Raw genomic sequence first — 12,119 nt, forward strand, 5'->3', positions numbered from 1 at the left:
GACCTCTTTCCTTGGCTTGTAGATCACCACTTTATGTGACCTCACATGGTCTTTCCTGTGTGTGCGCATGGTTGTGTCCTAATTTCTTCTTCTTGGAAGGATACCAGTCACATTGGACTAGGTAGGGTCTTATGATCTCATTTAACATAACTACCTTTTTAAAGGCCTAATCTCCAAATACTGTCATGATTCAAGATATTAGGGGTTAGGCCTTCAACATATGAAAATTACGGGGACACAGTCCAGTCCATAACAGGTATATATCTTGTTCTCTGAGCTTACAGGACACTCAGGTTTCTTGTCATTATTACTTCAACATAGTGTTTTGAGCCTTCACTGTGTCTTATGCATTGTTCTGGTGAACATACAGACATAGTCCCTGCCCAGAGGGAGCCTACATTCTAGATGATGGAGTCAGATAATCAACAGATAAAAGATTATAGAGTTGATTTGATCTTTCTGTGTACATCTCTAGACTAGGTAAATTTTTTCAAGTCTTCTGTTCTCTTCCTTATCTACAGATATACTTACAATGTTTTACCAAAACATGATCTATGTATGAGCCAATTAAATACTAACTTCAACTATATGTCTTTAGAAATAGGCATCAAGGACACTAAATTTCCAAATTTATTGAAAATCCCCCTCCACTCTTTTGTGCACACTCAACTAGTTTCCTTTGTAAACGCAGCTGCAGTTGCAAAGTCATTTCAAAAACACACTCTGACCTTTGCTTAGTGTCACTGTAAAATACTATACATTTTTCTTTTAACATCTGAAAACCTAGGCTCCTCCAGGAAAGAAGGGAAATGGGTACAGAGTGTTTCTGGGGAGAAAGTCACTCAACCTTGTGTTGTCAAACATTTCTTTTTGCTTTGTTTTTTCTGAAAGCGTAATTCTGACAGAAGGAAATCAGGATTAGAGGCAGGGTGGGGGGGAACAATGTAAGCATAATTGGGGTTAGCACAGACTTTATTCCAGGAAGTGAAAATAAAATCCTACAGTACAACATTGCAAAGCATTGCCATATATGTGGTATTCAGAGGCTGCCCATTAATGGATGAGAGGTCAGGGGCTTTAATAAAAGGGGATTCCTCTACATTTCAGCTTTGTGTTTGGAGAGGTCCTCTTCACATTTACAACCAGTGGGCGGCTATTAAACTTATGAGAGATTTTGTCGCTGCTGTTATTTTCTCTTTTCCTTTAGCAGCTTTCAGTCACCAGGAACTGCAAGTGAATTTAAAATAAGAGGTATTTCTCTTATGTGCTTGCAATTTTCTGGATCCTCAACCCCTAGCAAATGTCTCATTGTATTCAACTAATATTTATAATATTTTGCAATACAGATATTTTATATTATTTTCAAGGTTATATTCCCCTGCTTTGCTTTAAAAACTCCTTAAAAGTATGGATAATCTAGATGTATACAAATGAGACCCTTCTTGGGTTCAAAGACACTCATAAATAAAAGAGATGGGGTATTTTCCTCTTCTACCAAAGTTCTCCAAATCTCATAAGGCTGAGATAAATCTGTGACCTTCCTACCATATAGAAGCCCATATTTAGAACACAGGATGTTTGCTCCTTCACCCAAAGCAACATTATATAGTGAACCTCCAACCCTCAGCAGGAAGAGCATGGGCATCAATATAAGATTTGTGAACTACATGCTAAATTACTATAATATGTTCTCTCATTGGTGTTTCTACAACAATCTCACTATTATGAATATTTGAGTGTAATAAAGTCAAAGACTCCAGTTTCAGCAGTGAAACCACTGAGTGCAAAATTGAACATGCATAGGAAGGTGTTCTGAAGAAAGGCCTGTAGTTGAGGAGGCTGGGAGCTGAAGAATAACAAGTTGAGAAGAAACCAGGCAATTTCATTAATCGCTAGCATGACTTCCAGTCAATGGGTTCAGTTTCTCAGGGAGATTTGGGCAATTTAGACAGATGACAATAACAGTCTGTATCACAAGAAAGCTATAATCACAGTATGTTGGGACAACCTTGAGACAAATGTGTAGATAAGATACACTCAGCATCTAGAAAGTAGACTCTTTTCAAGCAGTTAAAGACAAGAGCAAAGAGGTATTAAGAAGTTTTCCTGAGGGTGCCAGCTGAGTTTCTTCTTGTATGTAGGCCATTTGCTTTAATATAGATTTAAGCTTGAAAGAGTGAACAACAGAACATTTCTTCTCCCTTTATGTCTTATGCTCAAATAATTATATGCTATCATGGGTGGATAATCTCATATGTCCTCCTACCTGGGGCTTGATGAACAAGAGATATCCCTGTATAATATCTAAAAAACAACAAACAGGTATGGACAACTTCATTGGGGTCTGTGAATACCCTACAGAAGCAAAGGAGTAAATTAACAGCAACAACAGGAAAGATTACTGATACATTAGTAAGATACATTTGCTATAATCACCCAATATTGATATATTATTATCTGAAGTCCAGACATGTTTTCAGAGTTTCTTATTTTTTACCTGATGTGTTTTCCTTTTCCAGCATCCCATGTAGGATACCACATTCCGTTTATATATGTTTACTTAGGCACTTCTTGGCTATGGATAGTTTCTAAGACTTTCTACGCGTTTATGACTTTGATAGTTTTGAGGAGTAATAGTTATTTTGTAGGATCCCCCTCATTTGGAATTTTCTGTTTTCCTTATGATTAGGTTGAAATTATGTGCTTTTGTAAGAGAGAAGACATTGAAGTGCCATTTTCATCACATCATATCAAAGGCACATTCTGTCAATGTTATCACAGTCTATACTGATCTTGATCACAAGACTGATTTAGTGATTACCAGATTTCTCCACTGTAAACTTTTTTTCCTATCTTTCCATACTCACTCTTTGGAAGAAAGTCATTTTGCACACCCCACACTTAAGGAGTGAGAATTTATGCTCCCTTCATTAAAAGCACAGTATCTACATAAGTTACTTGGAATTCTTCTGCAAGGGAAATTTATATCGTCTCCCCTATTAATAATTGATTCATTTATTCAATCCTTTATTTACATAATTATGAACTGTCGGTATTTATTTTATACTTTGAGTACATATACTTCATACTTTGATTTATAATACAATACTAGTTCATTTTGTTCCCCAAATTTTCCAGGTATGGCTACCAGGAGCTCTCTCAATTTCATCCTATATCCCTCAGAGATAATGTCTTTTTTTTTTTTTCTGCTTCTTTCCTTTCTGGTGTTACAAGATGTTCCAGGCTCATCTGACATATTTGCTGTGCCATTCCTAGAAAAGGCCATTCTCTAAGGAGCCCTGGTTCATTTTAACAGAGAATGGCGTTAGAAACCAAGATCTGGGCATTGGGTGTGCTTGTTGCTACCAGCATGTTGTTGCATCTAGGCCCTTTCATTTGAAAGAGCAAGAAAACATATGTGTATATACAAACCCAAGTATAAACATTTCTGTAAATGTATCGACATGTAACCATCTATATAAACATAAGTGCACACTGATCTCTCCAAGTCTAATCCATTACCAAACATTGTTTTTGTATTAATTGGCATATCCATCTGAATTTTCTGCTTTAGCCTACTAAAGTGGTGGATTATATTAATTGATATTCAAATAGCATCCACACCTAGAATAAATCCAACTTGGTTATGTTGTATACTTTTTAAATACATTACTGAATTTAATTTGCAATATTTTTGAGGATTTTGCATTTAGATTCTTAAGAAATAATGGTCTGGCTTCCTTGTCATATCATCATCTGGCTTTGGTGTTGGGTAATGCTGTCCTCATAGAATGAATTGGGAAGCATTCTCTTTTCTTTCTTTTTTTTTTTTTTCTGGAAGAGATTGTTAATAAGGTATTATTTCTTCCTTAAGCATTTGTTAGAATTCACCAGTGAAACTATCTAGGCATGGTACTTTCTAATTTGGAAGGTTCCTAATTATTGTTTTAATATCTTTAATAGATATGGGACTATTAAGATTATCTTTTTCTTCTTGAGTTTTGATAGCCTGTGCCTTACAAAGAATGGGTCAATTTCTTTTTTTTTTTTATTTTTTTTAACGTTTATTTATTTTTGAGACAGAGAGAGACACAGCATGAACGGGGGAGGGTCAGAGAGAGGGAGACACAGAATCTGAAACAGGCTCCAGGCTCTGAGCTGTCAGCACAGAGCCCGACGCGGGGCTCGAACTCAAGAATGGGTCAATTTCATATAAGTCATAAAATCTGTGGGCATCAGGTTGCTCCTAATATCACTTCATCATCCTTTTTATCCATGGCATCAGTAGCGACAATGCCTCTTTCATTTCTTTTATTACTAATTTGTGACTTCTTTTTAAATTTTGTTAGCCTGACTAAAAATTTACTAAAAGTTTTATCTTTCCGATGAATCAGCCTTTGGTTTCAGTGATTTCCTGTACTGTTTTCCTGATTTCAATTTTGTTGCTTTCTGCTTCACTTTGCATTATTTCTTTTCTTCTGCCTGCTAGATGCTTCAATTGTTTTGCTTTCTCTAGATTTCTAAGGTGGAAAAACTTAGATTGCTGAATTTAAGTCCTTTATATGTTCTAATATGTGAATTTAAGGTTATCAATTTTCCTCTAAGCACTGCTTTCTCTGAATTCCACAGATTTTGGTAAGTTGTATTTTCATTTAATTCAAACATTGTGTAGTTTCTCCAGACACTCCTTCATCCAATGTGTGTTATTTAGAAGTGTGTTGTTCCAGGGGTGCCTGGGTGGCTCACTTGATTGAGTGTCTGACTTCCGCTTAGGTCATGATCTCTCGATTCGTGGGTTCGAGCCCCACGTCAGGCTCTGTGCTGAGTGCATGGAGCCTGGAGCCTGCTTCGGATTCTGTGTCTCCCTCTCTCTCTCTGCCCCTCCGGCTTGCTCTCTCTCTCTCTCTCTCTCAAAAATAAATAAACATTTAAAAATTAAAAAAAAAATTAAAAAAAAAAAAGAAGTGTGTTGTTCCATCCTCAAATATTTGGGAACTTCCCAGAAATCTGTTACTGATTTCTAGTTTACTTCCACTGGGGCCTGAGAATATGATCTGTCCTTTCTAAAGTTAAGGGGTGTTTTACGGCATGGGATGTGCTCTCTATTGGTGAATGATCCCTGTGAGTTTGAGAAGAATGTTCTGCTGTTGTTGTATAGAGTATTCCAAAAATGTCAATTAGATAAATTAACAGTGCTGTTTAGATAAATTATATCCTTATAATTTAAGGATATATATATGTATACATATAAATACATATATATATATATATATATATATATATATCCTTATAATTTAAGGATAGAGAGATAGAGACATAGATATAAATCTCCAGCTAAAATAGTGGGTTTGTTTATTACTCCTTATAGTAATATCAATTTTTGCCTCATGTATTTTGAACCTACGTTATTATATGCATACATATTAAGGATTATTTTATCTTAAGACACCTGACTCCTGGATCTATTTGTAATGTCTATGCTAACAATTTCCTTTGTTCTGGAGTGTGCTTTGTCTGACTTGTATATTTTTTTAGCTTTTTTGCTTACACAGTAAATACTTTATATACAAAGTGAGTTTCTTATAGACAACATAGAGTTAGATCTTGTTTCTTTAGTCTACTCTGATAGTCTCCAATTTTTTTAATTGATGGGTTTACCATTCACAATGAAAATGGTTGTTGATATATATGAATTTAAATCTACCAAGCTTACTTATAACTATTTCTCTTCACTGCACTTGTTGGTTGTTTTTATTTCCTCTTTTTCTTCCTTTTATGGTTTTGATAAATATATATATATTTACATATTTGTATATTTATATAATGTACATTTATATATTTATATATTTATTTTCTCTCCCCTCTTTGCATATCAGTTGTGCTTATTTTATGTAACTATTTTTTTTTTTTTAGTGGCTGCCCTGTACTTTGAAATATACATTTGTAACCAATCTAAGTCTACTCTCAAATAATGCTATACTTTTCATGAGTAGTGCTGGTACTTTAGAGAATTCCTATCTCTTATAAAATGTCACTTATTTCCTTTATTCTTATGCTACATTAATATAGTACATTCATACTATTGTTACTTTAAACAAACGTTTTTTAAGGGAGTAAAACTTAAATGTTCTCACACATAAATAAATATGTAAGGTGATAGATGTGTTAATTAACTACATGATAGAAAAATAAACATTTTTTCTATTGTATCCATTATTAGTAAAACCAATAAAAACATTTTATTTTACCTTTATGTATTCCTTCTCCAGTGCTTTTTCTCTTTTTATTTTTTTTTAATGCAGATCCAAGTGTCTCATTTATATAGTTTTCCTTATCTGTGGAGATCTTCTTTTTAATATTTCTTATCAGGCACATCTGCTAGCAATTAATCCCCTCAGTTCTTGTTTGTCCAAGAAAATCTTTATGTTTCCTTCACTTTTCAGGGATACTTTTCTGGATACAGAAATCTAGGTTTCCTTGTGGTGTTTGTTTGTTTGTTTTTTAACACTTTAAATATTTCAGTCCACTCTCCTCTCGTTTGTGTCATTTCTGAGAAAACCCCTCTGTAAGTTTTATTCTTTTTTCCTCTGTAGTAGGTAAGGTGATTTTTTTTCCTCTGGCCTCTTTCAATATTTTCTTTTTGTCTTTGATATTCTACAGTTTATTATATGCCTAGGTGTACTTTTTTTGGTACTTATCTTGCTTGATGGTCTATGATTATGCTGATTTTACAATTTGGTTTCTGTCATTATTTTAGCAATTCTCATCAATTATTGCCTCAAATATTTCCCCTGCTTTGTTTCTTCTTTCTTCTCCTAGCATACCAGATAGACCTATGTCACACTTTGGAAATTTTCTCACAGTTGTACATTCTATTTTGTCTTTTTAATTATTTAAAAAAATTCATTTCAGTTTAGGAGGTTTCTATTGACACATCTTCAAGTCCTTTAATTCTTTATTTTGCCATACCAAGGCTACTGATGAGCCCACCAAAGGTATTCTTTATTTCTGTTGCAGTGCTTATTTTCAGCATTTCCTTTTCTTTCTGTGAGTTTCCATCTCTCTGCATATGTTACTCATTTGTTTTCTATGTTGTCTGCCTGCCTTTTCAATTAGTAACCTTGACTATCAACTAGAGATATTTTATATTCCCTGTTAATTCCAAGATCTCTATCATATCTGAGATTGGTTCTGATCTTTTTTGGTCTCTTCAGATAGTATATCTTTACTGCCTATAGCATGCCTGAGAAATTTTTGTTGAAAGATAGACATTTTAGGGGCACCTGAGTGGCTCAGTTGGTTAAGTGTCCGACTCTTGACTTTGGTTCAGGTCATGATCTCACAGTCCTGAGATCAAGTCCCATGTCCTGGCTCTGACAGCACAGAGCCTGATTGGGATTCGTCCCTCTGCCCCTCCCCGCTCATGTGTTTATGCTCTCTCTCTCAAAATAAACATATATATATATATATACACATACTCTCTCCCTCTCCGTCTCCCCCTCTCTCTCAGAATAGGAACTGAGATAAATAGATCTTCCTTCAAGTGTGAGGTTTTATGTAATTTGTTAGAAACTGAGCTGTCTTTAATGTTAACTATAGTTGTACATGTCAAAGGCCTCAAATACTTTAGTGTTCTTACTTTTGTTTCCATTATTTCTTTTATATATTCATTGGAACTTCATCTTAGTTGAGTCTGAGCTTTGCAGTCATATCAGCTATAACACACTGTGTTATAGTGACAGCCTGTTAATATGGTAAGAAGGAATAGGGGAGGAAGGAATTCTATAGTCTTGTGATTAAACCTTTTAGTGGACCTATGTCCCTTGTCACAGTGTTTTTCTCTCCCTTAGGTGTGACAGAAAAATTATATGAGGCTATAGTTCAGCAACTAGACTCCCCATTTATGTGAGATGAGGGTCCTGGTAGAGTATTTTCCTCTGGAAAGTATGTTTGTTATGAAGAAGATAATTACTTTTCTTCTTCCCCTGCAAGAAACATGAGACGATTTTCTTGACTTTTCACCATGATAACTTGGTGAGATACTTGGAGGTTAAACCCACAAAAGATGTGTCCTTCCTATGTCTTCAGCCCCCAGGGGTTTTCCTCTTTTTTTAAAAATTTTTTTAATGCTTATTTATTTTTGAGAGAGAGAGACACACACAGAGCATGAGCGGGTGAGGGGCAGAGAGAGAGAGGGAGACACAGAATCCAAAGCAGGCTCCAGGCTCCCAGCTGTCAGCACAGAACCTGATGTGGGGCTCGAACTCACAAATCTCAAGACCATGACCTGAGCCGAAGTCAGAACTGAGTAACCCAGGCACCCAACTCTTAAACTATTTACACATTCAGCTTCCAGCAATTCCTCAGAATTAGCTTTTAAGTGCTTCTGCCAGTTTATGTCTCCAGTGCTTTCTGCATTCAGGTAAGCTGATCTCAACTTTCTCTCTGCATTTGCCTGTCTCCTCAGGTTTTGGTGCGGCGGTTTGCCTTGCAACCATGACTTCTAAGCTCTTTATATGATAGAGTTGAAATAATACATAGAGTTTTAATCTTACCCCTTGGCAGAATATGATTATAGGGCAAATGGGTTGCTTCACAAATAACATGGACTAAAACAAATGTTCTAAATTAATCATGATTCTTAAAAAACAAAACAGACATAGACACTCAACTAGTTGGTTCAATCTCATTATTAATTTTTATATTATAATTAACATGGGTGTTGATTTTGTGTGAATATTTTTCTACAAGCCTGAACCAAAATAAGGTTAAAAATAATCTTTAAATTGTGGATACTTGAATTTTTAATAAGGAAAACTCTCCTGGAGTTAAATATACTCTAAATCTGGTGTAAAACTTCAGGGAAAGAGAAAAGAATTTTATTTGCATATACTGGACAAAATACATAGGGGAAATACAGCTATAATTTAATGATACTCACATATGCACTGGTTACTTTCTAGTTTATAAATTGGCTGTAGTGGGAAGGTGAAATAAGATGCTCTAGAAATGTCTTGAATGATCTAGAATCATTGGAGTAAGTATTTAATCCCCAAAGAAACTAAAAGTCCTTATTTGAATGGAGAGGTTTCCTTCATTCATTCTCTTAAAACATCCTCTGTCCAAGGGATGTAAAATAAAATCACTTGAGAAGTAAACAGCTTAATTCACCCTTTATCAGTTTATTTAGTGTAAAGTAATTCTTTTACTTATTAATTTTACCTAATTTGTTTTTTTCTCCAGGCATCATCAGTACTTTTTAAAAGAACAGTTATTTGGGTGTCATTCTTCTTTTTCTTCTAATACCTGAAATAAGCTTTAATTTAATAATTTCTTGCTATTGTTTATCAACAATCTCAATTATTCAACTAATACACTGATGCAAAGATGCTATCCCTACCCCAATAGACACAAATCTGTGTTTGTCTTTCATCAAGATTAGAAGTTACAGCCATTGATCATATTTCCTCCCTTTGCAATAGATGGATTATGTGTGTTATATTCCCAAAGCTGTACAAAGTCCAATCTGCAACCCATCTCTTCAGCCATATTTTATAGAGGATAATATTCATCTTTCTTGAAAAATGAGTTTGGCACACTGATGTAAGAATAGAATGTGGTGCCTGTGTGGCTCAGTCAGTTAAGCATGCAATTTCAGCTCAGGTGATGGTCTCATGGTTTGTTCAAGCCCTGATAGCACAAGCCTGCTTCATATTGTCTGTCTCCTTCTCTCTGCCCCTCCCCACTCATATTCTCTCTCTCCCTCTCTCTCTCAAAATATAACTAAACATTAAAAAAAAGGATAAAATGAGTGAAATTCTTCCAAAATATTCTCTTAAGAACATTAAACTATTCCAAACTGGCTATAAGAAACTCAAAACAATCAAACACAAAAGTAGAATTGACAAGAAAGGCCACATAACCCAATTTCCTTTTTCCACTATTTAATCCTTTGTTCATGTGCCGGAGCATCTAAGCTCGATTTTATTAAGAGACTGAATACATTTCTACAGGTGCAGATGGTGGACAGCATTGAACTAAGAATCTAAAATTACAAACAGGAAAGTTAAAACCTAGGATACAAATATCTTCCTGTAGGATATATACCTATTGTACTAGCATGGGCTATTCCTGTAGTCTTGTAAATATATAAATAAATTGTTTTTCTTGTTTGAAGATACTGTGTTGGCTATTTTCTTTTCAATAAGGGTTTAGAAACTCAGACCATTTCGAAGCCCATTGATGGCCCTCTATCAGAAAATATTATGATGGCAAATTTTCCAAGATGCAAGTAAATAATGAGAGATCTTGGGGCATATATATATATATATAAAAGATCTATTAAAATATATATATTTTTTAATTCCAGATGAGTTAACATACAGTGCTATGTTAGTTTCAGGTGTACAATACAGTGATTCGACAATTCTATACATTACTCAGTGCTCATCATGAGAAGTATACTCTTTAAGCCCCATCACCTATTTCACCCATCCCCTTACCTACCTGCCCCTCTGGTAATCATCGTTTCTCCATAGTTAAAAGTCTGTTTCTTGGTTTCTCTCTCTCTCTCTCTTTTTCCTTGGCTCATTTGTTTTGTTTCCTAAATTCCACACACGAGTGAAATCATATGGTATTTGTCTTTCTCTGACTCATTTCACTTAGCGTATACTCTCTAGCTCCATCCATGTTGTTGCAAATGACAAGATTTCATTCTTTTTCATGGCTGAATAACATTCCATTGTGTGTGTGTGTGTGTGTGTGTGTGTGTGTGTGTGTGTGTATATATATATATATATCATATATACCACATTTTCTTTATCCATTCATCTGTTGGTGGACACTTGGGCTGCTTCCATAATTTGGCTGTGCTAAATAGTGCTGCAACAAACACAGCAGGGCATGTATCCCTTTGAATTAGTGTTTCTGTAGATATTCAGTAGATATTCAGCAGTGTGATTACTGGATCCTAGGATAGTTCTATTAACTTTATGAGGACTCTCTATACTGTTTTACACAGTAGCTGCACCACTTTGCATTCTCACCAACAGTGTATGAGGGTTCTTTTTTCTCCACATCCTTGCCAACACTTCTTGTTTCTTGTGGGTTTTGATTTTAGTCATTCTGACAGCTATGAGGTGATATTTCATTGTAGTTTTGATGTGCATTTACCTGATAATGAGTGATGTTGAGCATATTTTCACGTGTCTGTTGGCCATCTGTATGTCTTATTTGGAGAAATTTCTGTTCATTTTTTAATTGGATTACTTGGTTTTTTTGGCTATTGAGGTCCCTGTATTTCTTTCATCATCAGTATTTTCTTTTGTTGATTTGACAGACTAACACATGTAAATAGCTGCAAATGTCATGTGTATAACATGTTAACATGGACACAAAAGCTGTTGCATATATATCATGCATATTGCAATTTGTCAGAAACAACACAGGTTTGGCCTGGAACGATCACCCAATAAAGATGGAGTGATTTGGGCACCCAAAGTTTACATAAAAAGATGGCAAATAAAAGACAAAGGCAGGTAAGTATAATTGCAATCAGCTCCTCACTGTCTGAAAGACCATCCAGGCATTCTAAAAGCACACAGGAGTGAAAGAGCACAGAGAGGCAGTAAGAACAGAGCCTCACGGACTGAACGAATTTTAAAGTATTCCTCACACTTTTCCTCCCTTTACCTTCAAAAGTACTCAAAGACTTAGCTGCTACCAGAATTATTGTTTTAAAGATGAGAAACATAAGGCACAGATAAGATGCAATTCTTTAGTTTGCCACAAGGTTTGACTTCAAGGTCTCCTTACTTCTGGCTCAATGTTCTTTCTCCCTATGAGAAATTAAAATAGGAATTTATTTGATAGAATCTGAGAGCTGGCTCCAGATATTGTAATAGTCGCTATTGACTGCCCACCAGTATGCTTTCCCTCCTTTCTGCTTCCTATCAGAATCCTTACGCCATTCAGAAATCTCTTCTTTTCCCACTATTACTCATGTTGATTGAGGGGTTGTTGATCTCGCTCCAGCTCCAGGGATAGGCTCCTATTTGCCTAAGTACAGCATGGTAATACTATATCCCACATTATTATTTTTTTTTTATGTAGAAATGGGC

The sequence above is a fragment of the Lynx rufus genome, unplaced genomic scaffold (genome assembly GCF_022079265.1).
Source record: "Lynx rufus isolate CCGP_SWC_20201006 ecotype Redwood Valley unplaced genomic scaffold, mLynRuf1.p SCAF_22, whole genome shotgun sequence".
Classification (NCBI taxonomy): Eukaryota; Metazoa; Chordata; class Mammalia; order Carnivora; family Felidae; genus Lynx; species Lynx rufus.